Source organism: Antechinus flavipes, chromosome 2 (genome assembly GCF_016432865.1).
Source record: "Antechinus flavipes isolate AdamAnt ecotype Samford, QLD, Australia chromosome 2, AdamAnt_v2, whole genome shotgun sequence".
Taxonomy (NCBI): domain Eukaryota; kingdom Metazoa; phylum Chordata; class Mammalia; order Dasyuromorphia; family Dasyuridae; genus Antechinus; species Antechinus flavipes.
The window spans coordinates 104,953,412-104,980,731 of record NC_067399.1 but is presented as its reverse complement, the minus strand read 5'-3'; positions in this window follow the sequence as shown (position 1 = coordinate 104,980,731).

Below are 27,320 nucleotides of genomic sequence, written 5' to 3'. Positions count from 1 at the left end.
CCAAAACATTCCTAAGACAATCAAATAGAAGCAATTCAATTTTCTGGTATGGTAATAGTATACTGTCCAGGTTTCACAGGCATATAGCAATGAGGCTCTGTAGAGCTTTAGTTTGGTAGGAAGTCTAATACTTCTCTTCCATACTTTTCTTCAGAAACACTGAACTAGCTCTGGAAGAAATGAGTGCGTCACCTTCATTATCCATGTGTACATCCTCTGCCAAAGTTTTCCACAGCACTCCAAACTTCTCCATTTCTTGTAACTGATAGTTCCACACATGGATAGTGTGGTGCTGAATGATGCAGAACTTGTGTTTTTTTTAATGTTATCTGTTAGATCAAAATTACTACAGACAGCTGAGGCTATGTCCATATTTTGTTGCACTTTGGTCCCAGAGGGTGAATCGATTGTACAATCATTTGCAGACAAAAGTCAAGCAGTAATTCTCCCTCTACTTTTATCTTGGGTTGTAAACTTTTCAAATTAAATAATTTGTCACCAGTGAAGTGGCTGATCTTCATGCCATTTTTGATCTCATTGAACACATCTGATAACATTGCTGTAAACAACATGATTTTTAGCTTGGGAACAAGGTTATCCAGAACCTCTGCAAGCATGCTATTGGAAAACTGACAGCTAGGTAGTAGAATGGATAAAATGTGGAGCTTAGAATCAGGAAGACACATTTTCCTGAGTTCAAATCTAACCTCAGACTCTTATTTGTTATTATTATTATTTGTTATTCTATATTATTATTGACCCTGGGGAAGCTACTAAACTTTATTTTCCTTGTTTTTTCTCATCTGCAAAATGATATGAAAGAGGAAATGGCTAACCACTCCACTATCTTTAACAAGATAGTGAATATCCCAAATGATATCACAAAGACTCAGACACAAATGGAAAATAACTGAACAAGAAAAGCAACTTAATCATAATTTCAAACACATATGCATCAAATAAAAAATTATATATGTTTGACAATAGGAACTTTGCTAGCCACAAAGTTCAGCAGTTCAATTTGCACTAATTATTAATGTTTCCCTTATAATGTATATGCTAATAGTTCCATTTAAACTTATCTTTTCCTCAAGCAAAGTTGTATATGTATTTTATATTATTAGGCTTTCAAGACATTCTATATAGAATATGTAGCCTAAGATGCTAAGAGTCTTGGCTTATAATATGTTCTAGGTGAAGCATATGTCACTTAATACTTCTTTAACATACTTCACTTCTCCAACTTTAACTCACCCTTCAAGTTTCAGATCAAGCTCCATTTCCTCTACTAAACTTTTCCTGAATACCATTAATTATTCAATCACAAAATATTTATTGTTTATTATATTCATTGTCCCATGTTCTCTGAATTTTCTGAGTTCCTAAAGTACTTAGTTGTTTTCCCTCCTCATTCTGACTTTTATTCACATATTGTCTTTAATTATTACCTAATTTTACCATGAGTTCATGTCATTTCTCATTAACTAGGACATAAACACAACTAGAGCCAATTTCATGTCCATATTACCCACAGTATATAGAAGAATGCAGGGCACATAGTAGATAGTGAATAAATGCTTATTAAATTGGCTTGATCCCAAGCTGATTATCAATGAATAGCAACTTCTTAAGCTATAACTTTCAAGAAAATCAAAGGGAAATGTTGAGGTGATTAAATGCATTTTGATCTCCATATATATACAATCTCAATTCTAGTTATAAGGTAGAGAGTTTATATTAGGATTAGCATTTTTTACAAAAGAGGAGACAACTACAGAGAAGTTAAATGAATTTCTCAAAATCCCAGAAGCTACTGAGAAATTTGTTATTTTCTGGTCCAAAAGGTTAATGCTATAGTCAAGGAAATTTTTATACTACACTGAGTTTATAATTATAACATTACAAAATTGGTTAAGAAATGAAATTGCAGTCACAAACAGATTTAAAGTACTTTGAATGATAAATTCCATTCAACAAACATTTATTAAAGACCTCTTATATGTAAAGTGGAGCATATCTTCAAATATTGTGGTTCAAATATAGTCCTATATAGAAGGTGAAACAATTGGACCAGCATGGCATATTCAGGATTTAATGAATCTCTGCTTCAAACCATTTAAGAAGCTTCATGTCAAAGAACAGCTAGAATCATGCCCGACACCTTTTTTTGTCTTTTATAGGTATCCAGTGGTCTTATCTCTCTTCCTTTATCAAAAGCTAATTTCAAAATCTAATGTCACCTCATTATGCCTTAGCACAAATTTATACTCAACATAAAACTCTTGTGGAAGGTAGCTGCACTTTAAGTATTTTTCCTAATTGTGAAGTGAGTTCCCTGCACTTCATTCCTTTATAAAGAAAATTTCAGGTATCAAATAAGCAGCTAGTAGAAGTATTTTTGAGGAAGCAGAGGGATAATGATTCATGAAAACCCTCTTCCTAAATCATAACATATCAACATCCATATAAAGTAGCAAAATATCAGAGTCAAAAAAAAAATTTAGAAATTACCTAGCAAAAGAATTCCACAAGTTTCCATTCTGGAAAGCTGTTTAAGATTATTAACATATAGATAGATAGATAGACAGATAGATAGATAGATATAACTATAGAGATGTTACATTTCCTCAAATGTGACACCCAAAATTGAACAGAGTTCCCAAATGTGGCTAAGAAAGAACAGTATACAGTAAGATTATCACTTCCTTATACTCAGACCTTCAGTCTTACATAAGACCAAATTAGGTTCTATTGGCTGCCAAAATCCCAATTTATTTTTTGGAAATTAACTACTCTATAGTCCCAGATATACAAATTTTTTACTTTTAAATTACCAAAAATTGTTTAGGATTGTTTTTAAACCAAGCATAAAACTTTAGATTTAAACCTATTAAATTTATCTTTTAAGATTGGATTCAAGGTTATTGTTAGTTGATATATTTTTGGATCCTAATACTTTTTTCTTTATCTTCTCAGTTTCATGTCATTCAAGCATGAAATCTATACTTTTAAAGAAGTTATTACTGAAGTGAGCCCTTGCAAAATGACCTGCTGACCTCACATTGGCCATTTCACCCACAGAAAGCAAGAAAAAATAAAAATATAAAAGATGGCAACGTCCATACAATTCTGTGTTCTTATTCAATGAAAGTTTTTCAGTAAACCTTATTCTCCTGAAACCATTATCTAAACTAATACTAACCCAAAGACTCAGGAGTACAGTGGAATTAGATGGAGCCTTGAATAAACTGTGTAGTAAAAAAGAAAATATGTTAACAAAAATGAAAAATGTAATTCCCACAACTCTTCCTATATTTCTTTAGATCTCTGTTGCTCCCTAGCATCCAATCCATCATTGTTGAAATGCTTGCAAGGATCATGACTATTAAGAAATATTTTACAGGTCACAAAATCTTTTTATCTTATCTTTGAATCTACATCAAAGTCTCTTTCTGAAATGCAGTCTTCAAAAAGGGAAGAGGACTTCTTGTCTATAAAATTCCCTCTGCAGCATATTATAGCACTATTTTCTACCTTAGATCACTACTGGCTAGATGATTCATTTTTCAGCTGGGCTAATCTTACTCTACAGAAAAAAAAATTAAGTACTTTACCCCTTTCAGATGACGCAAAAGTGAATGATGGCGGAGTGGGCAGATTTATTTTCCCTTTGGCTCACATGGCATATTTTTCAGATATCAAAAGCAATGTGTATTCAGAAGAAATAGCAGTGGGTATGTTCATATTTCTCTACTACTCAAGCATAACCAATTTAAAACTGAGTCTAGTTTGGAGTTTAAAGCAATTAAATACTCTGGAGATGAACTTAAGCTTATCCTACTTTATTATTTTCTCCTTCTGCAATACTATCTATCATAATAGTGCGCTCCAGATGATGGTTCCATATCATTTGCTCAACTGTGACAAAGTAGTATACAAATTCATAATCTTGTGTTAGGGCTGATGTGATAAGATAACATTGTACCACCGCCTTATTACGTGTTTTAATTTTCTTTCTTTCTTTCTTTCTTTTTTTCTGGAACAACATGTAATATATCTGAGTTATCCTGGAAAATAAGGAATTGTTTAAAGTTCATCTATAAATTTACAGAATTGGAAATTTCACATCCAAATAGCACATGAAAAAATGCATTTCCTTCCCTTCCATATAATTGAGTAGCAAAGGTGATATAGAACAAACCCAGCTTCCCCACTTGTACTGTTTACATATATTACAAATCCTTTAAAAGCTAGTTAAGATTGGGAGGTTTTAAATATTGAAGACAAGACTATAATCATTACTTTAAAATAAGACATCAAACTTGTGTTTTCAGAATGGATCTGAGTGCTCACGTTTTAATGAGTCAAGGAATGAAATATATACAAATGGGTATCCATTTGTATTCAATTTAGAAATATATGGAGGTGAATTGGCTTATAGTTTTAGATTAAACAGAAAAGTTTTAAAGATTTGTCAATAGAAGTTCTACATAAAATTGCATATCTTTCAGCATTAGCAGAAATTCTTGCTATAAGTGAATTTTAAAAATATTTTTTATAATTAATTATAATTGGTTTTATATTCATATATATTTTATTTTATACATCAAAATATTATTCTTAAATACAGTTAATAGGCTTCATCATTCTGTTAAAAGGGTTTTGCTTGGTTTCCCATTGGTCTAATAGTAACTTTATGCTTGCAAGCAGAAATGATAGTCAAAGCAAACTTTTAAAATTTATATAAACAAAATAGTTTGTTAAACTCCTGCAGCCAGGGAATATTGTTTTTGTTTTCATTTTTAATTGTGTGAATGGGAACCATAATAGGAAGTAATTTTCTTGCTTGTACCATCTGGTTTAAGTTGATTTTTCCTACCACCAGTTTCCTATAGCTTTCCAAAATGCTTATGGTCTGAAGAAGAAATGGGCTTTTTTCATTTTGAATGTGTTTTTAACCCTAGGTGTCTCCAGCAAAATGCAAATCAAAAACTGATCCAGATTAAAAACAAATTACATCTGAAAATGCAAAGCCTTTATAAAGTTAGTGAGTGGAAATACAGCTGTTCTTACATGCAAGTAGAATGGAAGTTGACAACATTTGAAAGATTGGGCAAAGGAAATAAAGGCAGCCTCATAGTGAAGATCAATGAGAGGTTCACAGAGGCATTGGGGTACATTTTTTGCTTTGTTTTGTTTTTGTAAATATCCTCTACTAAAGTTTTACTCTGATACCTTTTCATAAAGAAGAGGTAACTCTGAGTTTTCATAATTTATGCCAGCAATTAAGCTTTGCAAAATTCTATCTAGTGTGAAAGAGATAGGTAGATAGTTCAGAGGATAGAATGCTGGAGTCAGAAAGATGTGAATTAAAATCCAGACTCGGGGACTTACTGGCTATGTGATCTTGGGCATTTAACCTCTATTTGCTTCAATCCACTGGAGAAAGAAATGGTAAATCATCAACATCTTTGCCATAAACAAAATAAAACAAAATGAAACATACAGGATCTTGAAGAGTTGAACTGAAACAATTAAACAGTGTCAATAAACCCAGTAAGATTGGTTTTATGTTGTAAGTCAATAAAACCTTCAGATTTTACTTTGCACAGTGCAAATTGGCAAAGATGAAAAAAATGGAAATAAACATCACTACGGATATTATGAGAAGATAAGCACACTAATACATTGTTAGTGGAACTATGAATCAATATCACCATAGTAGATAGCAATTTGGAATTGTACAAATAAAGTGACTAAAATCTTCATGTCCTTTGATCCTGAAGTTCCATTATTAGACTTCAAATCAAAAGAAATGATTGAAAAGAAAAAAATGTCCCCATATAACCAAAATATTTATAAAAATACTTTTTTGTAACAACAAAGAGTTGGAAACAATATACACATAGCCATTTACTTGGGAGTGACTGAACAAACTGATAGAAAGTTTTATTCTTTGGTGTAAGAAACAATTAATTTGATGAATTCAAAGATGGGAAAGTTTACATGATCTGATGCAGAGTGTAGCAGAGGCAAGAAAAGCTACACAATGTTGCAGAGGCAAATTATACACACACATACACACACACACACACACAAAGTACAACAATAGAAACAGAAAGAATAACCACAAAAAAGCAAAGATGAATATTCTAAAACTACAAAAATCAAAGCACTAAAGAAGAGAATAGGAGAATTCACCCTCATCCTATTACTTCTAGAAGAGAGAAGTTCATTGGTATGATATATTAGACATACTTTTGACTTTTTAAATATATTGTTCAGTCTCTCCTTTTTCTTGTTTTTTTTTTTTTTAATTTCTTATATGAGATAGCTTTCTGAGAGGGGGCAAAGGGAAAAATGCAGAAAAATATTTGCGATACAAAAATATATCAATAAAATTTTATTTTAAAAATTAACAAGAGCCCTTCAGTTTCAGAAATTTATTCCAGTCCTGTATCTCATTGGCATTGGTGGCCACTAGCTGTCTATTTGTCTAAGGACAAGGAAGTATAGATATTTGGCAGCTGGAGAACAGACTATTTGCTCTCCATTACCTGCAGCACTTCAGGAAATACCAGGCTTCTACTCCTTCAGAAACTCATGAGCTTTCTTCTCTGAAAAAAAAATGAGTTTCAAATCACTGGATCCTCTACAACCCAGTTTCTGTTGTTCATGATCCCATGTAGGGTCATGTAATTGAATGTGGAGGTCATGAAATTATGATTTATTATCAGTAGATTTTGATTTGTATACCTATTTTATATACTGATATACCTGGGGTCCCCTAAAAATATCTGGGGTGAAGAAGGATTGCAATAGGGAAAAGTTTTAAGAAGCCCTGCTCCAGGAAATAGAGTGTCCTCTTTTCTTCAATTTTTTGTTTATCCAATTTATCCTGTTTATCCAATCATGAGACTAGGACCCAGGTCTAGGAAATATCCTGTTCCCAAGTGAGTCTCAGAAGTCTTTAATTCAATAACTTGGGATACAAATCTTATTCTGATGTTAATGGTGTTTTATCCATTAAAATAAAGAATATAGACAAAGTGTACTTAATAACTCAGACTATGAACCTGTGGAAACTGAGCCCTATTTCATTATATCTCAAATCAACCCTAATTTCAGTAAAAGCAGAAGGCTCTTTCCTCTCAACTTCATCCCCACCTTACTTCACTCAAATTAAGATCAATTTTTGATCCTTGTCTTAGGTACAACAATCCCTCATAAAGGTCATGAATCATATTATTTTTTAAAAGAAATGTATTTTCATGAATCATAAATTTAACTATTATGAAAGAAAAGGCCTTTAGATGTCATATTGCCAAACCCCTCAGTTTAAAATTGAGGATGGTAAGAGCTAAAGAATTGAAGCAAGTGCCTGAGGTCACACAGATAGTAAGCAATAAAGAGGGAATTAGATCCCCCTATCTTCTAACTTCAAAAATTCACCTATTTTTCCCCAAGAGCCTCTGTCCAACCCCAACTCTCAAAAAATATCCATCATTCCTAATGGTTATCCTCTTTCAATGTAAGCAGTAGCATCCAAGTCTCTTTGGAAGCTTCCTCTGGCCAGATATTATTTAGGTTGGAGTTTATGTATGCATATCCCATTACCCCTGCTCTTAAGACTCAAATAAGAACAGCAGCAGAGCTCCCAGCTGTCTTTATCACATCTCTCAGGGTTGTCATGAGGGAAGAATGGATGACCCTTAAAATAATACATAAATGGGAGCTGTTCTTACTAATAAGGAACAGTAATTTCTCTTCTAGGGAGTCTTTGGCTTGTTATCAAGTATAATTCAGTCTTTTTTGTTCAGACAACAAAACTCTAAATATCACTCTCTCTACTTAATAGGTAAGAAAACAGAAGCACATTGCATATGATTGTTATAACTCACACAACAGAGAAAGGAGCCTAAGATAGAGTTCTATTTTATGTCTCTCTCTTTCCATGGTTTTCCCCAATCTCAAGTCTTCTTTATCACACAATTCTTTGGGCCTCTGACTCAGATACCCTGAGTAAATGGGATAAGAGGTATTTAGGGAAAGAAGTGAAAGTATTTTTTAAATGCTTTCACATATGGTAGAAAAAGGAGAAAGAAAAAAGGAAAAAGGGAAAAGGACCAGGTTAAAGTCAAGTTTACAGGAAGACATGGATATAACCTAATCATTTTCATCTGATTAGCTCCTCAGGATTGCTTTGACACTTAACCAGAACTGCACCCTACCTTCCACTCCCCCCTCAAGTTGTTTGTGGGCTGGCATCAATTTACTTGACAAAGAGAGTTGGAGTAGATTGTAGAAGCACTAGCCCAAAGACTTGTGCTATCAGATGACAAAGGCTTGGGAATCAAACACAACAGTTATATGGTCAAGCTCCCATGGTCAGAGAGGAAAAGTCCTGCAATGGCTATGATTAGTTTGATATAGAATAATCACATGGAAACAGAGTAGGAAAGCATTTATTAAGCACTTACTACATGCAGAGAACTTTACAAATATTTTTTCACAACAAACCTGGGAAGTAGGTGTTATTATGATTGTCCTTGGTTAATTGAAAAAAAATTGAGAAAGAGAAAGGTTAATGATTTGCCAGGGTCATGCAACCAGTAAATATATGAGATGAAATTTAAATTCAGGTCTTTCTGACTTCAGGCCTGGGTTTCTATCCACTGCACCACTACCTCAAATAGTGTAATCTCAAAATTTTTGAACCTTATCACAGGCTCCTCTCAATGGATTTGTCATTATAAGCATTCAAGAATGTTTGAAAGAATATATTATAATGAGTTTTCATTTTCTGAAGAAGCAAGTAGATGATATAAATATGTATACATAGACACAATTCCATAATTACAGTAGAAAAATGGGTTATTTACAAGAGAACATTGTACACAGCAACAAGAAGATTACGTGATGATCAACTGTAATAAACATGGTTCTTTTCAGCAGTAAGATGATTCAAGGCAATTGTGATGGAGAGAGTCATCTGTATCTTGAAAAAGGATTGTGGGGACTGAATGTGGATCAAAGCATAATATTTTCACCTTTGTTGTTGTTGTTGTTATTTGTTTGTTTGCTTGTTTTTTCTTTCTCATTTTTTCCCTTTTGGTCTGATTTTTCTTGTGCAGGATAATAAATGCATAAATACATTCAGAGTAATTGCACATTTTTAACCAATTACTTGTTGTTTGGGGGGACAGAAAAAGAGGGGAAGAAAAATTTGGAACACAAGATTTTGCAAGAGTAGATGTTGAAAGTTATCTTTGCATGTATTTTGAAAATTAAAAAGATATTTTTAAAAAGATTATTTATATTGTTGTTTAGCTCTTTTTGATAATGCCCTACTCTTTGTGACTACTTTTGGGGTTTCTTAACAAAAATAATGGAGTGTTTCATCATTTTATTCTCTGGCACATTTTACAGATGAGCAAACGGAGACAAAAAGTATTCAAAGACTTACCCAGGATCACATAGCTAGTAAGTATCTGAAGGCACATTTCAACTCAAATCTCCTGTACTCCAGGTACAAGGCTCTATCCACTGCACAATCCAGCTGTCCTGCAAATTATCTATATTCCACAGTATAAGCCATAATATTGAAACCACATTTACATGTCATTAAAAACCACTTTTCAAAGTAGAAATCTGTACATTTGCTGAGCTAGAATGATCCTGCCCAATACGAAAGAGAATTGTGGTCCATTCAGAATTATTAATGCTAATTTGGAGGAAAAATATTATTCTAGGTGTGGAAAGAGAAGTTTCTGAGGTTTTTTTAAAATCAAAGAAAAAGTGCTAATGCTTAAAGTTCCATGTGTATTCTATACAGATGTGTGTGTGTGTGTGTGTGTATGTGTGTGTGTGTGTGTGTGTTTTTATACAAATGAATGAAAAAGCATTCCTTAACCACTGACTGTGTGCTAGGGACTATACTAAGTGCTGGGAATAATGATAGGAAAAAAAAGACAGTTCCTGATCTCAAGAAGATTAAATTCTCAAAAAGGAAGCTAGAATATGGAAAGGAGTGGTAGACATAGAGATGGGTTTTTTTCAGAGAAGTCACAAGGATGCTGAGTGGAATCACAGGGCAATTGATTGACATTTTCTTTCCAGAAATTGCAGTACTGATTTGATTACTGTTCCAAAGTGAGAAAAGCCCCACCCAGAGGTGGATAGTCACATGGCACAGTAGTTGTGTATGATGTAAAGATGGTTGGGGGTTGCAGCCTTTGTGGGTTTGGGTCAGACAGATCTTGCAGATATCCCCATCATCCACTAATTCAATGTTACTTCTGGTTTCAAGCTGTAAAACTTCACTCTTTCTTTCTTTGGTGAAAATTAAGAATTTTATATTTATTAAGTCCAAATAACATTCTGTTATCACTAAGGATTTTCAAGAGATGTAGAAACTGTTTAATATGTGTATGAGTATATGAGTACATGTGTGTATATGTGTGTGCAACCATTTTGCTTGATATGTTCCATGTATATCAAATGAATAATAAGATATTTTGGAATGAGATAATAACGGATTTAAGTTTAGGCAGAACCATAATGAACTTAAAATATCTCCTAAAAAAAAGTCCCATTTTCCATGAACTATTCTTAACATTTTTTGTCTTGTACTATGTCTTAAATAGAGAAATATTTCCAAATGACCACTAAATATGCTAGCATTCTCATTCTATTTGAGTTAGCTTTAAATATTTGTAGTGGAGGAATATGTGGTGATTGCGAATTGAATCAATGCTTTAGCAGCTATCAAAGGGAGTTTAAATTTTATAGCACATTCAAACTGTTTAGTCAATAATAACCAAACCAACAACAAATTGGTCATTGTACTCCTGGGACTTTTGGATTGACACATTTTGTTTCTGAGTCAATGTATTGCTTTCTTATAAGACTTTGTAGTTTAAAAAAAAAAACTTTATCATCTGTGAATCATTTGTATAAAATATGTAACACATAAGTTGCCTGTATTTGGAAGGATCACTTTATCCTTATATCTTGGTGATAAATATGTGATAATAAAAAAGGTGGGATTAGGCTTACTTCTGAGAGGATACTGTGCTTCAGTGCGAAACATTTGAATCAATGATTATGAACGTTATTGTATTTGCCATCTTCTAAATTTGTAGAAAAACTAGTCTCATTCCCTTCATATTTCAAAACTTAAGGTCTATGGTTATTGGGGAAGAAGGAGATTAAAAAGAGTACTCCTTGGGCAATTGGCAAGGAAGTAGAATGAGATAGAGAGAAGGAAAGTGAAAATAGTATAACCAAGGCCTTCTTTAAATAAAGAAGTAGGAGAGCCAATCATGAATAAGAATAGTGGAGTTTCATCAAGGAGGTTCATCTAAGGCATCAACTCCGATGAGGACTTCTGTGGACTTTGGAGGAGGTGACCAGAGAGTGTATTAATGATCTCTAGTACAGTGGGATATCTGCAAATTTGAAAACATGCTATTTGTGCTTTTATTTAGGTCTCTGGTAAAAATATTAAGCATGCAATATGATATATATTTTAATAACTATAGCTCAGTGTTATTGACTTCCTTTGTTTTATTTTATGCATTTTAAAACATTATAATGAAAAGGGGTCCATAACCTTCACCAGATTGCCAAATGGAGCCATGAAACAAAAAGGATAAGAATTTATTTTGTGAAGGATATTTATGTTCAAGTACGACTTAGAATAGATGGGTGTTTGAGGTCCCTTCTAACTCCAATATTCCATTTATCTATATTCATAGAAAAAAATACAACATAAGCTTACTTGTTGAGTGAAAACATGTGCAATACATATAACAAGGAATGTTATATGGAGGTGCTAGACAGCAACCAGGCCACCTGATGTATAGTAGCAATATTCAGCAAACAAAATCTTTTTGGTTTTCTGCATAAGTTCTTGGCTGGTAGAGAACAAGAAAGAGAAGTAGTATAGGTTGGAACTACTGGCCTCTAAACTCTGTGAGGCTAAAGATTACTACTTATCTTCTTCAGTGTCCTCTTCACACAGCAACTTTAAGAAATGCTTGATCAATTTAATTGAATTGAAACAATCTGCAATTGGAGAATACTCCAATTAGAAAAAGGGAATTCTCCAGTCACTATAGTAGTGTTTCAAATGTCTCCAAATCAATCAATTATATGAAAGTGTATTCCAGTATTAGCAAGTAGGCAAAGAAATGGGGAGCAAAAACATAAATCTCTCATAATTTAGTTAACATTTTTTCCATTAAATTAAGAGAGCATTTATTAAGTATCTTTTCTGTGCATGACATTGTCTTAGGTGCCCAGGATTCAAAGGACCAAAATAAAACTGTGTCTATACTCAAAAGCTTTATATCTTACTTTGGTTGGAGAGCCAGAGGATAAAGAAAACATGGACATAAATAAGGAAATACAAACAATTAAAAGTAATTTTAAAAGGGAGAGAAAATCCAGGACTAGAAGAATTGGGTGAAGTTCAGGAATTTATGGAGGCAACACTTTCACTGTCTTGAAGGAATGTTTTCAAGGAGCAAGACAGAGAGAATTCTGGATATGAGGAAAAATCCTTGCAAAGATCTAAAGATAAGAAAAATATTGCTGAGCATGGCACCAAACTAGACTGAAATGGAATATGGTTGGGAAGATATGAAAAAAATACTAATGATATTTTTATTTTTCCCATTCTACTTAAGATCCAATAGATTGTAAGTTCTTTGAGGATTGTAAATTCTTTTTCTAACCTTGGTGCTTGGTATAGTGCCTGGCACACTGTGAATTCTTAAATATCCATAGATTGATGACTGCTTTCAAAGCTTAGTCATGTCTGCTTAAAGGAGTCCTCATTATCATGAGGAGAACAAGCATTTCTCCAAGGATTGCTGATATTCAGTTACAATAGGAAGAATAAGACTCCAATAGATCACTAGTTTTTAGATCCATTCCCTTTGGAAAGGAGTTCAGAAATAAATAAAATTCTTTCTTATTTATGAGTGAAAAATTGAGCTTGTCAGCAACTTGCATCCCCATCTTTCAGCTGATAGCTTCCTAGATATCAAATAAGAAAAGCAAGAAGCAACCAAATAATATTCTTTTTAGAACTGGAGTTCCTAAACAGGGGATCAGGTGGTATGTACACTGATTTCATGGAGTTTGTGAAATTTGATGGGAAAAACATCATACCTTTATTTCAATAGAATTTATTTCGTTTGGTTTATTTCAATATAATTGGCAACTAGCTGGCTCACTGTATAAAGCACTGGACTTAAGAGCCAGACATATTTGAATTCAAACCCTGCTTCAGACACCTACCATCTGGATTACCCTTAACCAGACACTTTGCTTCTCCTAGCCTCAGTTTCCTCATTTGTAATGTGGCGATGTTAATAGCACTTTCCTCCCAGGGTTGCTGTGAGGGTTAAATGAGAAAATATATGTAAAGTGTTTTGCAAACTTTAAATTGCTATATAAATGCTCAATGCTAATATTATCATTATTCCTTTGTAATCTATGTATTAATACTTTATGGATTTAAAAATTAATAGGCAAAGAGCTCTAAAAACAGGCTTTATTAGACTGCCAAAGTATTTCATGACACAAAGAAGTTAAGAAATGCTGTTTTAAGGAAAATCAAGGAATTACACAATAGAAAAATCTCTGGCATTATAGTCAGAGGACATAGATTCAAATCTCAACTTTAATGTTTACTAAGTAGTAAGTTTATATAAGATCATATATATAGTATATTATATTTATGTTATGTAACATTGGGCAAGTCATTTTATACTCCTGGGTCTCAGTTACACCTTTGTGAAATAAGAAGGCTAAACTAGACATGCATTCTAAGACCTCACCCAGTGCAAAATCTATGATCACATGATCCCATATACAATGTTTGCTTAAAGATGAAAAAAGCAAAAGTATCTTCCTTATAACCACCTATTGCAACTTGCCCTCTGCATTAATTATTTAGAGAAAATAATATGGCACCATTACATTTCTGGCCTTACCACATTTCAAAATCAATAACTCTGCTGAAAACCCAAAATACACTAGAACCAATTATACAGAAAGAAAAATCTTTTAGGTTCTATCTGCAAAGAAAAGGAGAAGATGGTAAAAGCTGCAAATATCTGTTTAAGCAGATGTTGACCTACAAACAACTTGCTTGATTGGGGGCAAATCTAGTAGTTATCTTTTTGACCTAGTCAAGTTGGCTTTTTCCTGAAGTTTATCAGAGCGTTTATTCACTATATCATCTTCCCTTTAGGCAATACAAAGTAAAGTGGATGAGACACTAGACTTAGAGACTCAAAAATTGGCTCCAATTACTGCTTTATTTAAATCAGTTACTTAAACTTTCTAAACTCAGTTCCCTCATCTATAAAATAAAAATTATAATATTTATACTACTAAACACATAAGGATGTTGAGAAGAAAGCCCATAGTCAATTATAATATGCAATTTAAATGTGAGTTACCACTATCATCATAGACTCTGTCTTGAAATGAACAGCCATTCTTAACTCACTTGGGGGAGGGGAAATTGAAAGCATCAATCATTTACCTGCCCCTTTAACACTCCGGTTGAAAATGAACTCAGGCCACATTGTATTTAATCTCTTATCAGTATTTCAGTCCCATTAAATTAATGATGCAGACTTCCTCACTCAACAAACCAATTTATGTATTAATTTGCATAAAATTGCACAGGGAGCTCAAGAAGCCCTTGGTCCAAGCATGCAAAATAAGATAAAAATAACTTTCATGACACTCACCATAATTGTATCCAAACCCAATATTTAGGTCATGACATGTAGAAAAATAAGTGAATAACCAATTCATTTATATCTTGAAGACTATCACACTCACATACACACATACTCAGATGCACATACATATCTCTTGCCTGAGATATTGATATAGCTTCCTAATTGGTTCCTTATATTTACATTTTTTAATATCATTCCCCACCCACCTATCACACAACTATCCTAATAATCTTATTATTAATTAAATTAAAGTTCTGACTATGGCACTGTTCTGTTAAAAAAACTTTCACAGAATTGTGCGGGAATCTCAGAGGCCATCTCGTTCAACTGGCCCCTTTAAATCATCTCTGACCAGTGGCCGTCCAGCTTTTTCTTGTTTAAAAATTTCTAAAGCATGAAAATCCATTTCCTTAAGCAGTCCATTCTGCTTTTGAAGAGTTCTAAGAGTTAGAACACATTTTCTGACTTCAAGCTTAAGTTTATCAGTTTGCAACTTCTACCCATTGAAGCTAGTTCAATAATGTATTCCAGTGACCACGAAGGCAGCTGAAGCAGGTTTGTTCAGACATCAGAAATACCAAGATTATCACCGAATCATGTTGATTTTTGTCTTGTCAATAGACTTCAATGACTCAGGAAGAGTAAAGCTGATAATTTCTTCCAACTCTGTCTCACTTAAATACTCTCCATGAGCAACTGAAGATATCACCTTTTTCAGAAACAAAGGACAAACAATAATCACAGCAATAAAAAAGAGAGCAACATTTTGAAGACAAGAAAACAAGTTTAGATCTTCTTTCACATAGAAGTTCTTAGAATGTCTGAGGATAGTTATGTTGCCCTGTGTTTTATCTTCCCAACGTAACCATTTCCCCTTTCTTCTAATAATTTTCATACGGCATGAACTCAGGGTCTTTCATAACCCATGTGTCCTGCTCTAGAGAGTCTACAGTTTCTCAATAACTTTTTTAAATGTAGAAGACATAACTGAAAACCTGATGTGTCAAACTGTAACCCAGCATAAACTACAAGATTATCACCACCCTAAATCCTAGACAACAGAACTTTCTTAATACAGAAAATATTATATTAACTTTCTTAATACCTTATAACAATAAATGTAGAATGAGTTTTAATTCCACTAAAGCTCTCAAATGTGGTTTAGATTGAATTCTGTCCAACTATGTCTGTTTTGTACTTATGACATTGATCATTTGAAAGCAAGTGTAAGATTTTCCATTTTATCCCTATGAAGTTTCAATTTGGTCAATTTGGTCTAGTGTTCTATCTTGTCAAGGGCTAATTCAGTATGGAATATATCCTGTGGTGTATCAGCTACTCCTCCAAATTTTATGTCATCTGCAAATTGAATAGATGTTCCACTTTTACTTTTATCCAAACAAATCATTATAAAAATCGTAACCAGAAGAGTCCTGGGGAACTTCCCTAAAAACTTCTTTCTATATTGACATTTAACTTTTCCATGACTATTCTTTGTATCTGACCAATGGTTCTGGGGGTGGGTGGGAGGGAAGTTGAGCTTATCTACAGTATCTTCTACTATTTCTAAATCTATCTACCCATGCTCTACATCTTGCATAGTCTACATCTTTTATGTACAAGAAGTAAAAGAAACTCTAACAAATGTTATATAACATATTATATATATATATATATATATATATATATATATATATATATATATATATATATATAAATATTTAAATAAGCTATATTTGTAATAGTCCCCTGACCTACCTGATAAGTCAGTCAATAAAAGACATAAGGTTAGTATGGCCTTCTATATACTTTGTGAAGCTATACTGGCCCTTTGAGATCACTTTTTCTCCTATATGATCACCAATCATTCCTTTAATAAATAATATGTCTAGGATATGTCTAGGAAATTAAATCAAGCTAATTGGTCAAGAACTTACAGACTCCATTTTTTTTCAAAAATCGAACATTTGTCCTCCAGTCCTATAGTGTATAAGAAGGCAATGGTAAATATACAAGATAACTGATTTTAGTTCAGCAATCACATCTCCCAGTTCTTTCATGTTAGAGTATGTAATTCTTCTAGATTCTGTGACTTGAACTCATTCAGAGCTGCTTGACATTCTTCTAATATCTTCTTATTTATAACTGCTTTGCACTTCTATTGGAGCTTGCTTTCTTTTCTTTGCAATCCAAAATTCATAGCCTTTAGCAAAACAATAAAATAAAAGGAAAGTGCAAGTTTGAGCAACTTCCTTTCTCTGTTATCATCATCTGATTGGCACTGATTAAGCTTATCTGTCTCTTCTTTGATCACCATCCTTCCCCATGGTAGCTATAAAAAACCCTTGTTGTGCCTTTAGCAATTTTTTTGCCAACTTCATCTCATTCTAAACTTCAGTGTTCCTGAAACTCTTTTTAATAGGGTCCTGCTATATTTTACTCCTCTTACATGCCCTTCATTTAATCATTTGTAGATGTCATTTTTAATTATAATTTGAATGATTAGTTCTCTGTGCATCCAAAAGTGATAACTTGGTCTTTCCTTCATCAGAATTGTTTCTTTTAATCTTCAGAATTTCATTTTTGAGAATTTCCAAATGCTACTGGATTGATTTTCCCTGTATAGTGATGGTTCAGAATATTTTGCCTAGTCTATCATGAAATCAAACTCTGCTTTCTATAAATAAAGGATACAATTATCCTCGCCTCCATCACATATTAAAAGATGAAGTAGTCATTATTCCCCATTATTCCCATCATTTCCACCCTAGCAGTTTTTCTTTATTTGTAAGAATGAAAGACAGAAGAGATTTTCCCCCCTTTTTGGTAGAAGATAAAATTATTATGAAGGTGAAGGAAAAACATCTTAACTGCTCTGCTTATGGAAGAAAGTTTCAGCAAGTCTCCAAATGACTGATGTCCTCTGTCACTGCTGCATGATGGAACTATGTCAGACTTGACATGTTTCCCAAAATTCTTATTTCTTCTTTCTGTTCAGGTGGTCTGCAGTATATTCTGTTGAGAAAGTTATTTCTCTTTATGACTCCTTTTATCTTCACTATAGTGTTCTTCACCATTTATTACACCTAATTCATTCCTAAATTTTCTCATAATTATTTCTTCTTAAGGGCAGCTAATTGGTGCAGTGAATAGAGTTTGAGACTTGGAGTCAGGATGATTCATCTTCCTGTATGGATATCTGACTTCAGGCTTATAAACTGTGTGAAATTGGCCAAGACACTTGAGCTAGTTTATCTCAGTCCCTAGTGAAGGAAATGGTAAACTAGTACCTGTGCCCAAAAAACCCAAGTAGGGTCACAAAGAGTCAGACACAATTCAAACAACAAAACAGCATGATAATATGCAGTGTTAGTGAGCTCTCGAAATCTTTAACCTTTCCTGTTTCTTATGAATGTATGAATGAATGAATTTCATTCTTATGAATGAAAGTACATACTGCAAGAGTTATATTCTACTTTGGGGTTTCATTTTATCATGTTTGAATGATATCTAGGATCACTTTGCCTTCTTATATTGTGATACCTAATTCATCTTATATGTCACACATACTTTATGAATTTTTATGGAGACATTCAAGGCTATTTTTTTTTTTAGCTTGGAACTTCTGTATCTCTCCTGCTGTTTTTCTTCCTATGTAGTGACTTGCGCTTATTTGGTATAACTACATAATCAATTTTCTTCCTTTTTATGTCTTGTCCTTTGCATTTTCTAGGGGAAAAAGCAGGAAACTACTTAGGTTTCCAACTGAATACATGGATCTCCTGTCTACATATACTCATTCAAGCTCTTCCTTCTCGTTTTGAATATATTGTTCTCAAAGTGAGCAGTTCTTCTCAATTCATATCTCTGTCTTAGAGAAGATTTATCTTTCTTTAAGGTATAGGCTCAGCTCAGGTGCATCTCTCATCCTCACAGCTAATGATATTCTATTACATAACAAATTTCCATAGAACAGAAAGCTTTCTAGGTAGACAATTGGAAGAGAAGAGAGTGGATATATTCAGAAATGAATGTGATGTAAACATGAATAGTATATGTCCTAGACTGAAATCTTTTTTTTTGTTGTTTTTTTTGTTTGTTTTTTTTAATTTTTTATTTAATAATTACTTTATATTGACACTCGTTTCTGTTCCAATTTTTTTCCCCTCCCTCCCTCCACCCCCTCCCCTAGATGGCAAGCAGTCCTTTATATGTTGGATATGTTGCAGTATATCCTAGATACAATATATGTTTGCAGAACCGAACAGTTCTCTTCTTGCATAGGGAGAATTGGATTCAGAAGGTATAAATAACCCGAGAAGAAAAACAAAAATGCAGATAGTTCACATTCGTTTCCCAGTGTTCTTTCTTTGGGTGTAGCTGCTTTTGTCTGTCATTTATCAATTGAAACTCAGGTCTCTTTGTCAAAGAAATCCACTTCCATCAAAATATGTCCTCATACATTATTGTTGTCGAAGTGTATAATTATCTCCTGGTTCTGCTCATTTCACTTAGCATCAGTTCATGTAAGTCTCGCCAGTCCTCTCTGTATTCATCCTGCTGGTCATTTCTTACAGAACAATAATATTCCATAACATTCATATACCACAATTTACCCAGCCATTCTCCAATTGATGGGCATCCATTCATTTTCCAGTTTCTGGCCACTACAAACAGGGCTGCTACAAACATTTTGGCACATACAGGTCCCTTTCCCTTCTTTAGTATTTCTTTGGGATATAAGCCCAATAGAAACACTGCTGGATCAAAGGGTATGCACAGTTTGATAATTTTTTGGGCATAATTCCAGATTGCTCTCCAGAATGGTTGGATTCGTTCACAGCTCCACCAACAATGCATTAGTGTCCCATTTTTCCCACATTCCCTCCAACATTCATCATTATTTTTTCCTGTCATCTTAGCCAATCTGACAGGTGTGTAGTGGTATCTCAGAGTTGTCTTAATTTGCATTTCTCTGATCAATAATGATTTGGAACACTCTTTCATATGAGTGGTAATAGTTTCAATTTCATCCTCTGAAAATTGTCTGTTCATATCCTTTGACCATTTATCAATTGGAGAATGGCTTGATTTCTTATAAATTTGAGTCAGTTCTCTATATATTTTGGAAATGAGGCCTTTATCAGAACCTTTAACTGTGAAAATGTTTTCCCAGTTTGTTGCTTCCCTTCTAATCTTGTTTGCATTAGTTTTATTTGTACAAAGGCTTTTTAATTTGATGTAATCGAAATTTTCTATTTTGTGATCAGTAATGGTCTCTAGTTCATCTTTGGTCACAAATTTCTTTCTCCTCCACAAGTCTGAGAGATAAACTATTCTATGTTCCTCTAATTTATTTATAATCTCGTTCTTTATGTCTAGGTCATAGACCCATTTTGATCTTATCTTGGTATATGGTATTAAGTGTGGGTCCATGCCTAATTTCTGCCATACTAATTTCCAATTATCCCAGCAGTTTTTATCAAATAATGAATTCTTTTCCCAGAAGTTAGGGGCTTTGGGTTTGTCAAACACTAGATTGCTATAATTGACTATTCTGTCTTGTGAGCCTAGCCTTTTCCACTGATCCACTAATCTATTTCTTAGCCAATACCAAATGGTTTTGGTGACTGCTGCTTTATAATATAATTTTAGATCAGGTACAGCTAGGCCACCTTCATTTGATTTTTTTTTCATTAATTCCCTTGAGATTCTCGACTTTTTATTGTTCCATATGAATTTTGTTGTTATTTTTTCTAGATCAATAAAATATTTTCTTGGAAGTCTGATTGGTATAGCACTAAATAAATAGATTAGTTTAGGGAGTATTGTCATCTTTATTATGTTCGCTCGGCCGATCCAAGAGCACTTAATATTTTTCCAATTATTTAAGTCTGGCTTTATTTGTGTGGAGACTTTTTTATAATTTTGCTCATATAATTCCTGACTTTCCTTTGGTAGATAGATTCCCAAATATTTTATGGTATCAACAGTTATTCTGAATGGAATTTCTCTTTGTATCTCTTGCTGTTGGGTTTTGTTGGTGATGTATAAAAATGCTGAGGATTTATGGGGATTTATTTTGTAGCCAGCTACTTTGCTAAAATTATGAATTATTTCCAATAGCTTTTTGGTAGAATCTCTGGGGTTCTCTAGGTATACCATCATATCATCTGCAAAGAGTGATAGTTTGGTTTCCTCATTGCCTACTCTAATTCCTTTAATATCTTTCTGGACTCTTATTGCCGAGGCTAGTGTTTCTAATACGATATTAAATAATAATGGTGATAGTGGGCAACCTTGCTTCACTCCAGATCTTACTGGGAAAGGTTCTAGTTTTTCCCCATTGCATATGATGCTTACTGATGGTTTTAAATATATGCTCCTGACTATTTTAAGGAAAAGTCCATTTATTCCTATGCTCTCAAGTGTTTTTATTAGGAATGGATGTTGGATTTTATCAAATGCTTTTTCTGCATCTATTGAGATGATCATATGGTTTTTGTTTGTTTGGTTATTGATATAGTCAATTATGCTAATAGTTTTCCTAATATTGAACCAGCCCTGCATTCCTGGTATAAATCCTACTTGGTCATAGTGTATTATCCTGGTGACAATTTTCTGTAATCTTTTTGCTAATATTTTATTTAAGATTTTAGCATCAATATTCATTAGGGAGATTGGTCTATAATTTTCTTTCTCTGTTTTTAGCCTACCTGGTTTAGGTATCAGTACCATGTCTGTGTCATAAAAGGAGTTTGGTAGGACTCCTTCAATCCCTGTTTTTTCAAATAGTTTATTTAGCATTGGAGTTAATTGTTCTTTAAATGTTTGGTAGAATTCACATGTAAATCCATCTGGTCCTGGGGATTTTTTCTTAGGGAGTTGATTGATAGTTTGTTCTATTTCTTTTTCTGAGATGGGACTGTTTAGGATATTTACTTCTTCCTCTGTTAGTTTGGGCAAGCTGTATTTTTGGAGGTATTTTTCTATTTCATTTAAGTTGTCGAATTTATTGGCATAAAGTTGGGCAAAGTAACTCCTAATTATTGCTCTAATTTCCTCTTTGTTAGTGGTGAGTTCTCCCTTTTCATTTTTAAGACTAACAATTTGAATTTCCTCTTTCCTTTTTTAATCAGATTTACTAAGGGTTTGTCTATTTTGTTGGTTTTTTCATAGAACCAACTCTTAGTTTTATTAATCAATTCAATAGTTTTTTTACTTTCAATTTTATTGATCTCACCTTTTATTTTTAGAATTTCAAGTTTAGTGTTTGACTGGGGGTTTTTAATTTGTTCCTTTTCTAGCATTTTTAATTGCAAACCCAATTCATTGACCTTCTCTTTCTCTATTTTATACAAATAGGCCTCTAGAGATATGAAATTTCCCCTTATTACCGCTTTGGCTGCATCCCATACATTTTGGTATGATGTCTCATTATTATCGTTTTCTTGGGTGAAGTTATTAATTATGTCTATGATTTGCTGTTTCACCCAATCATTCTTTAGTATGAGATTATTTAGTTTCCAATTATTTTTTGGTCTACTTCCCCCTGGTTTTTTGTTGAATGTAATTTTCATTGCATCGTGGTCTGAAAAGGATGCATTTACTATTTCTGCCTTACTACATTTGAGTTTGAGGTTTTTATGTCCTAACATATGGTCAATTTTTGTATAGGTTCCATGAACTGCTGAAAAGAAAGTGTATTCCTTTCTGTCTCCATTACATTTTCTCCAGAGATCTATCATATCTAACTTTTCTAGTATTCTAATTATCTCTTTGACTTCTTTCTTATTTATTTTGTGGTTTGATTTATCTAATTCTGAGAGTGCAAGGTTAAGATCTCCCACTATTATAGTTTTACTGTCTATTTCTTCTTGCAGCTCTCTTAGTTTCTCTTTTAAGAATTTAGATGCTACCCCACTTGGTGCATATATGTTTAATATAGATAGTGCTTCATTATCCATGCTACCCTTTAGCAAGATATAGTGCCCTTCCTTATCTCTTTTAATTAGATCAATTTTTGCTTTAGCTTGATCTGAGATCAGGATGGCTACCCCTGCTTTTTTGACTTCACCTGAAGCATAGTAGATTTTGCTCCAACCTTTTACCTTTAACCTGCATGTATCTCCCCGCTTCAGGTGTGTTTCCTGTAAACAACATATTGTAGGATTCTGGCTTTTAATCCATTCGCGCTAACCGCTTCCTTTTTATGGGGGAATTTACCCTGTTCACGTTTGTGGCTAGAATGACCAATTCTGTATTACTTGCCATCTTGTTAACCCCGGTTTATGCTTTTCTCCCTTCTTTCCCCTTTCCCCCCCTTCCCAGTATTAAGCTTGTGAGCACCCCTTGCTTCTCACAGCCCTCCCTTTTTAGTATCCCTCCCCCCGCCTTAGAGTTCCTCCCCCTATCTTACCCCTTTCCCTCCCAGTTCCCGTATTCCCTTCCACTTAGCTTATTCCTTCCCTTTTCACTTTTCCCTTCTCACTTTTCAATGAGATGGGAGAAGTTTCACCATAGATTGAATATGTCTTAAGATTTTTCACTTAAAGCCAATTCTGAAGGCAGTAAGATACCCACTATATTCACCCCCCTCCATTCTTTCTCTCAGATATAATAGGTTTCCTATGCCTCTTCATGAGATGTACTACCCCCACTTTACCCTTTTTCTGGTATAATGTCCTTTCCACATCAATTTCTAGAACAAGGTATACATGTATTCTTTATACATCTGTATAGTCAAAATATAGTTCCCAAGATTAATCTTTATTTTTTTAGATTTCTCTTGAGTTCTATATTTGTAGATCAAACTTTTTGTTAAGTTCTGGTTTTTTCATCAGAAATAGATGAAATTTGCTTACTTTGTTGAATGTCCATCTTCTTCCCTGGAAAAAGATGCTCATTCTTGCTGGGTAAGTTATTTTTGGTTGCATACCAAGTTCCTTAGCCTTTCGGAATATCATATTCCAGGCCCTTCGATCTTTTAATGTGGCTGCTGCCAGATCCTGGATGATCCTTATTGTGGCTCCTTGATACTTGAATTGGGTTTTTCTAGCCACTTGCAATATTTTTTCCTTCATCTGAGGGTTCTGGCATTTGGCCACTATATTCCTTGGTGTTTTGATTTTAGGATCCCTTTCAGTGGGTGATCAATGAATCCTTTCAATGTTTATTTTTTCCTCTGTTCCTATGACTTCTGGGCAGTTCTCTTTGATAATTTCCTGGAAAATAGTGTCCAGGCTCTTTTTTTCATCATGTTTTTCTGGAAGTCCAATGATTCTCAGATTGTCTCTCCTGGATCTGTTTTCCAGGTCTGTTGTCTTCCCCAGAAGGTATTTCACATTTTTCTCCATTGTTTGATTTTTTTGGATTTGCTTGACTAATTCTTCTTGTCTCCTCGAGTCATTCAATTCCACTTGTTCAATTCTGATTTTCAGTGAAGTATTTTCTTCACTCACTTTTTAAAGATCTTTATCTAATTGTCCAATTGAGTTCTTTTGTTCTGTGGAATTTTTTTCCATTTTGCCAATTTTGTTTTTTAGAGAGCTGTTTTCTGTTTCCAGTTCACTAATCCTATTTTTCAAGGATTTTACTTCTTTATCCACTCTCTCTTTAACTTTCTCCAGGCTCTTTTGCCAAGCCTCCCTCTCCTTTTCCCAAGCTTCCCTCTCCTTTTGCCAAGCCTCACTCTGCTTTCCCCATTTTTCTTCTAGCTCCCTTGTGAGAGCCTTTTTAATCACTTCTATGAGGTCCATCTGTGCTGAGGAACAGATGATCTCCTCCTTTGGGGATTCACCTGGGGACTGTCTGTTTTTAGTCTCCTCAGGATTTAGAGTCTGCTCTCTATCTGTATAGAAGCTGTCAAGGGTTAAAGTCCTCTTCAGCTTCTTCCTCATTCTGTCTAATAATCAAAGACAAACTACCAAAGAAAAACAGAAAAAACTGGAGTCTTTCTTTGGGGGGGGGGAGAGGGGGGCTGGGTGTGTTATCGAGCTTCCTCTACAGACTGCAGGAGGCAGCAGTGAGGCACTAGCAGGACTGTGTTGCGCGTGCGCTCTGAGATCACAAAGCATGCTGAGTCACTGTGGGGGTTGGGGGGGCGGCCAGGTCCCGAGAGACTCCAGCTGTTTGGGGTTGTATTCTTCAGCCCTGGTGTTTTTAGCTTCTCTGCTGGGCTGCTGACTTGCTGCCGGAGCAAAGTATCCAAACCTGTAGCGAAGCTCTCCCTGCAGAGACGGCTGCGATCACTCCCCACCCCCTCTCCAGTCTGCTCCCGTGCTCTCCCTGCCGCTGCCCGCCGCCTGCGCCCGATCTAAAACCGCCCCAGCCCTCCAGTAAAGACAGTCCTTTCTTGGTGGATCTCAAGGATGGCTTCTCTTGGTAACTATATGTGGGTTTTTTTCAGTCAAGCATTGATTCAGAGGCTTGTAATGAAGTGGATAGTGAGAGAAAGCGTGGAGCTTATGCAGCTGTGAGCCTCCTCTCCGCCATCTTAACTGGAAGTCCTAGACTGAAATCTTTTGGAAGGACATATTGTTTCCATCATTTTTGCTATTATACTTATCTGATTATATATCTTGCCTTCACCCACTATGTGCAAGTCCCTTGATATCAAGAAGTTTGCATAGTGGTGTTTAAACTTTATACCACTTATTATCTAGCACAGTGTTTTGCATATATTATGTGCTTAATACATTTTATTCACTTGAATTGACAACAAGAGAATTGTCTTTCTTTCATTTCCCATACTATTTCAGAAATAATACTTATATACACAGCTGGCTCTAAGTGAAAATGTGAAGTAGAAATTTGGCTTCAGAGGTATCTTTGAAACTTGATGGAATAAAATATTACTAAAATACAATTCTTAATAGGTTAACTTATTTATAAGAGACAGAGAAAAATGAAGAAGCTTGGTGGAGGGGTGCAGGGAAGAATATATACTAATTTAAGGAAATCCAAAAACCAGAGAGAAAAGTATGGAGAAAGTATGGAGAAATTTGGCTGAAGACTAATAAAAGAATAATAGAAGAGGGTAGGCAGAGAGTTGCTAAGAAGATAAAACAACACCATTTTTGTAAAGTGTTTTGCAAATCAGAGTATTTATAATGATGATGGTAATGATGATGGAGGAGTAAGAAGAAAGGAGGGTAAAGAGAGGAAGAAAAGAAAGTAGAAAGGGAGAAGGAAAAAGAAGAGAGGGAGGACACAATGGAAATTTCTACTCTGGATCTAATTCTAACCCACAAAGGGAAGATAAATAATAGGGTATAAAAGATGGAAACCTAGAGGAAAAATGACCACAAGGTCATAGAATTAGTAATGAAAGCGAAGAAAGATATTTCAAAGTATTCAAAATGATAGATTGGCTTCTGTGGGCTGAGCAATATGAAAAAAAATGACACTCTTTATACAAATAAAATCAGATTTAAATAATTAAATAAATATCAATTGTTTATGTGTAGGTAGGGCCAATATGATAAAAATGACAATTTTACTTAAACTAATTTATATATTCAATACCATCCCTATTAAATTATTAATACTGAGCTAGAAAAAAATAATAACAAAAGTCATTTGGAAGAAGTCAAATATCAAAGGAACTAATTAAAATACATGTAAAAGAAGGAAATTTAGTAGAACCAGATCTTAAATTATAAGACTGTAATTATCAAAACTTTTTGGTACCTGCTATTAATTTATAGCAGCATATAAATATATCAACTTTATATTTAACAAGTGTAGACATATTTCGGGGATAAGAATTCATTATTTGGTAAAAAAATTGTTGGAAAAATTGGAAAGCAGTTAGCAGAAATTAGACATAAACCATTATTTTATCCCATTTAGCAAGATAAGATTAAAAATGGATACACTAGATATATAGAGATATTACAAGAAAATTTTTAAAATGTGGAACATGTTCATCAGACTTATGGATAGGCAAACTATTTATCAATAAACAGGAAATGGAGTGTGGTGTCAAGAATGAAATTCTAGGAACAGAACAGAAATAATCCTAATAAGGACAAAAAATAAGAGTTCTCTAAAGAAAGCAGTGTCTATTAAAAAAAAAAAGGAACTCATCAATCAAATTGTTATAAAATAATATGAAACAAGGACAGGCAATAGAGAATGAATATAAAAGCCAGTCAGAAAATAAGTATTTACTAATCACTGACTATGTGCCAGTCACTATGCTAAGTGCATAGTGATAATAATTTCTTTTTTTTTATTATAGCTTTTTATTTACAAGATATAGACATGGGTAATTTTTCAGCATTGACAATTGCAAAACCTTTTGTTCCAACTTTTCCCCTCCTTCCCCCAACCCCTTCCCCCAGATGGCAGGTTGACCAATACATGTTAACTATGTTAAAATGTAAGTTAAATACAATATATGTATACATGTCCAAATAGTTATTTTGCTGTACAAAAAGAACTGGACTTTGAAATAGTGTACAATTAGCCTGTGAAGGAAATCCAACATGCAAGCGGACAAAAATAGAGGGATTGGGAATTCTATGTAGTGGTTCATAGTCATCTCCC